Source organism: Oncorhynchus gorbuscha, unplaced genomic scaffold (assembly GCF_021184085.1).
Source record: "Oncorhynchus gorbuscha isolate QuinsamMale2020 ecotype Even-year unplaced genomic scaffold, OgorEven_v1.0 Un_scaffold_1303, whole genome shotgun sequence".
Lineage (NCBI taxonomy): Eukaryota > Metazoa > Chordata > Actinopteri > Salmoniformes > Salmonidae > Oncorhynchus > Oncorhynchus gorbuscha.
The window spans coordinates 45001-49978 of record NW_025746120.1 but is presented as its reverse complement, the minus strand read 5'-3'; the positions used below and the strand labels follow the sequence as shown (position 1 = coordinate 49978).

At 46.5% G+C, this 4978-nt stretch overlaps 1 pseudogene; it reads left to right on the top strand.

Annotated features, from left to right (window-relative positions):
• The first annotated feature begins 601 nt into the window (after positions 1–601).
• LOC124022129 overlaps positions 602–4978 on the top strand; it is a 24407-nt pseudogene continuing 20030 nt past the window's right edge.

The window sequence follows — 4978 nt, the reverse complement described above, 5'->3', positions numbered from 1 at the left end:
GTTATTTGAAAATGGTCCATTATATTGTCTACATACTCTCTATCTAGTTTTAGACGTTCACGAGTGGCCTGGAGTGTTTACATTATTATTTTCGTTAACCCAAAATAATAATTCCCTCCCCAAAGCGTTAATATTTGTTATTCAAACCTCCCGCCGCCCAGGGGGATGTATGTCGGCCACCCCTGGTTCAGAAGAACGCCAGGGGGATGGATGTATGTCGGCCAACCCTGGTTCAGAAGAACGCCAGGGGGATGTATGTCGGCCACCCCTGGTTCAGAAGAACGCCAGGGGGATGTATGTCGACCACCCCTGGTTCAGAAGAACGCCAGGGGGATGTATGTCGGCCACCCCTGGTTCAGAAGAACGCCAGGGCCGCTGCAGTCAGGGCAACAGGAGTGCTATCAATGTAATACTGGATGGTCCTTCTGTAGCTCGGTTAGTAGAGCATGGCGCTTGTAACGCCAGGGTAGTGGGTTCGATTCCCGGGACCACCCATACGTAGAATGTATGCACACATGACTGTAAGTCGCTTTGGATAAAAGCGTCTGCTAAATGGCATATATTATTATATTATTATTATAGTAATACCCGTTAGGGGGCGCTATTCCGTCCCTTTTCTTTAGACAACGCCAGCTACCGAGGAAAGGGTGGCTCCACCAAGATACTGGAGGAGAGAAAATATATATATATGCTAGTTGGTTAGGTAGGAGTCAATCCATTACTCGTCCTATTTGAAGACCCCCGGGGAAAAGTCGAGACGTTTCTGAAACGGTGGTGTTGATAGGTGATGCTGGGAGTAGTAGAAATGACGGGCAGGTAAGAGCTTGGATACAAGTAACAACACTGGAATTTAGGTTAGCATGCTAACAGCTAGCCGGGCAGCTAACGTTAGCTCATTTGTTCGGTGCGGTACTGTATGCGATAAAGTTTAACACCTATAGTGATTATTTTTTTTAATGATGGGCTTGGGAATCGTCTTGAAACATTAAATTAGCTTTTAAATAAAGTTAACTAACTAGTTAATTCGCTAACCTGCCTGCTACAGTAGGCTGGTAACGTCAAGTGAGTGGACGTGTGTGTTGTTGTGAACTTGCTAACGTTAGCTACTTCAAACTCTTGTTTGTTTTTCCCTCTCTAGCTTGGTAACGTTAGCCTCTTAGTTGGTTAGTTTCTTTAACCCTTTTAAATCGAAACATTCAATCTATTTTCAAATTTAAACCAGTTTCATTATTTGGATCATTACACGCGGTCTATTTGTAGACCGTGTTGTAATTAATTGGCACTTAATTTGGGGTTGTATAACGTTAGGAATTAAACCAACACTGAATTACCACCAGACAGCTATGATCTATCATGTCTGTCTGACTGCTCTCAGATGACCAAATTAGGACACAAGACCCTGAGCAACGTGTGTCTCAGCAGTGTTCTGTGAGTAATATGATTTGAGTAAGAGATGGGGACAGCAGTGTTCTGTGAGTAATATGATTTGAGTAAGAGACTGTCTGGGTGACAGCAGTGTTCTGTGAGTAATATGATTTGAGTAAGAGACTGTCTGGGTGACAGCAGTGTTCTGTGAGTAATATGATTTGAGTAAGAGACTGTCTGGGTGACAGCAGTGTTCTGTGAGTTATATGATTTGAGTAAGAGACTGTCTGGGTGACAGCTGGGTGACAGCAGTGTTCTGTGAGTAATATGATTTGAGTAGAGACTGTCTGGGTGACAGCAGTGTTCTGTGAGTAATATGATTTGAAGTGTTCTGACAGCAGTGTTCTGGTGAGTAATATGATTTGAGTAAGACTGTCTGGGTGACAGCAGTGTCTGAGGGACTGACAGCAGTGTTCTGTGAGTAATATGATTTGAGTAAGAGACTGTCTGGGGGACAGCAGTGTTCTGTGAGTAATATGATTTGAGTAAGAGACTGTCTGGGTGACAGCAGTGTTCTGTGAGTAATATGATTTGAGTAAGAGACTGTCTGGGTGACAGCAGTGTTCTGTGAGTAATATGATTTGAGTAAGAGACTGTCTGGGTGACAGCAGTGTTCTGTGAGTAATATGATTTGAGTAAGAGACTGTCTGGGTGACAGCAGTGTTCTGTGAGTTATATGATTTGAGTAAGAGACTGTCTGGGGGACAGCAGTGTTCTGTGAGTAATATGATTTGAGTAAGAGACTGTCTGGGTGACAGCAGTGTTCTGTGAGTAATATGATTTGAGTAAGAGACTGTCTGGGTGACAGCATGATTTGAGTAAGAGACTGTCTGGGTGACAGCAGTGTTCTGTGAGTAATATGATTTGAGTAAGAGACTGTCTGGGTGACAGCAGTGTTCTGTGAGTAATATGATTTGAGTAAGAGACTGTCTGGGTGACAGCAGTGTTCTGTGAGTAATATGATTTGAGTAAGAGACTGTCTGGGTGACAGCAGTGTTCTGTGAGTAATATGATTTGAGTAAGAGACTGTCTGGGTGACAGCAGTGTTCTGTGAGTAATATGATTTGAGTAAGAGACTGTCTGGGTGACAGCAGTGTTCTGTGAGTAATATGATTTAGACTGTCTGGGTGACAGCAGTGTTCTGTGAGTAATATGATTTGAGTAAGAGACTGTCTGGGTGACAGCAGTGTTCTGTGAGTAATATGATTTGAGTAAGAGACTGTCTGGGTGACAGCAGTGTTCTGTGAGTAATATGATTTGAGTAAGAGACTGTCTGGGTGACAGCAGTGTTCTGTGAGTAATATGATTTTAAGAGACTGTCTGGGTGACAGCAGTGTTCTGTGAGTAATATGATTTGAGTAAGAGACTGTCTGGGTGACAGCAAGGTAATATGATTTGGCGTAAGAGACTGTCTGAGGGACAAGGCCCCGCCCTAAAACCATACTTGTCTTTGTGTCCCAAATGGCTCCCTATTACCTATGTAGTGCACTAACTTTAACCAGCCATAGGGCTGTGGTTAAAATTAGTCCACCATATAGGGAATAGAGTGCTATTTGGGATGCACCCCCCACTCTGCAAAACACTGATCTGAAGTAGAGGAACATGTTTACTCAAACCTTTGCCAGTGTTATTTCTGTGGACACTCAAGGCAGATTTCCAACAGCCCAGCAGTTCCCTGTTGGAGTAACTAACTCTTTGGATGTCTTTGCACATTGCATTGGTCTATTCTGGAAACACTCATCTCCCTCACTAGCTTCTCCCTCACTAGCTTCTCCCTCACTAGCTTCTCCCTCACTAGCTTCTCCTCACTAGCTTCTCCCTCACTAGCTTCTCCCTCAGCTTCTAGCTTCTCCCTCACTAGCTTCTCCCTCACTAGCTTCTCCCTCACTAGCTTCTCCCTCACTAGCTTCTCCCTCACTAGCTTCTCCCTCACTAGCTTCTCCTCACTAGCTTCTCCCTCACTAGCTTCTCCCTCACTAGCTTCTCCCTCACTAGCTTCTCCCTCACTAGCTTCTCCCTCACTAGCTTCTCCCTCACTAGCTTCTCCCTCACTAGCTTCTCCCTCACTAGCTTTAAGCACCAACTGTCAGAGCATCTTACAGATTACTGCACCTGTACGTAGCCCACCTATAATTTAGCCCAAACAACTACCTCTTTCCCAACTGTATTTAATGTATTTATTTATTTATTTTGCTCCTTTGCACCCCATTATTTTTATGTCTACTTTGCACATTCTTCCATTGCAAAACTACCATTCCAGTGTTTTACTTGCTATATTGTATTTACTTTGCCACCATGGCCTTTTGCCTTTACCTCCCTTCTCACCTGATTTGCTCACATTGTATATAGACTTGTTTATACTGTATTATTGACTGTATGTTTGTTTTACTCCATGTGTAACTCTGTGTCGTTGTATCTGTCGAACTGCTTTGCTTTATCTTGGCCAGGTCGCAATTGTAAATGAGAACTTGTTCTCAACTTGCCTACCTGGTTAAATAAAGGTGAAATAAATAAATAAATTCAAGCCCCCTCCAGGAGACTCTGCTGCTGTATGGGAGCCAGAGGGCCAGTCTCCTATTCAAGCCCCCTCCAGGAGACTCTGCTGCTGTGTGGGAGCCAGAGGGCCAGTCTCCTATTCAAGCCCCCTCCAGGAGACTCTGCTGCTGTGTGGGAGCCAGAGGGCCAGTCTCCTATTCAAGCCCCCTCCAGGAGACTCTGCTGCTGTGTGGGAGCCAGAGGGCCAGTCTCCTATTCAAGCCCCCTCCAGGAGACTCTGCTGCTGTGTGGGAGCCAGAGGGCCAGTCTCCTATTCAAGCCCCCTCCAGGAGACTCTGCTGCTGTGTGGGAGCCAGAGGGCCAGTCTCCTATTCAAGCCCCCCTCCAGGAGACTCTGCTGCTGTGTGGGAGCCAGAGGGCCAGTCTCCTGTTCAAGCCCCCTCCAGGAGACTCTGCTGCTGTGTGGGAGCCAGAGGGCCAGTCTCCTATTCAAGCCCCCTCCAGGAGACTCTGCTGCTGTGTGGAAGCCAGAGGGCCAGTCTCCTATTCAAGCCCCCTCCAGTAGACTCTGCTGCTGTGTGGGAGCCAGAGGGCCAGTCTCCTATTCAAGCCCCCTCCAGTAGACTCTGCTGCTGTGTGGGAGCCAGAGGGCCAGTCTCCTATTCAAGCCCCCTCCAGTAGACTCTGCTGCTGTGTGGGAGCCAGAGGGCCAGTCTCTTGTCGTTATTGTGCCAACTCCTGCAGTCAGTTGAGTTGCGCAAGACCACAAACAGATTTGGGCTAATTTCACAGGGATTTCTGTGTCAAAGTGATCAACAGAAGAGCAGCAAATAATTCTGGAGTCGTCGTCTGTTCTGATCTTCATACTTTCATTTTTGTCACTATAGCAACATGGCGAACGCCCTGGCGAACGCGTCGTGCGAGCGCTGTAAGAGCGGATTCGCCCCGGCAGAGAAGATCGTCAACAGCAACGGGGAGCTGTACCACGAGGGCTGCTTCGTCTGCGCACAGTGCTTCCAGCAGTTCCCCGGGGGCTCTTCTATGAGGTAGACTAACA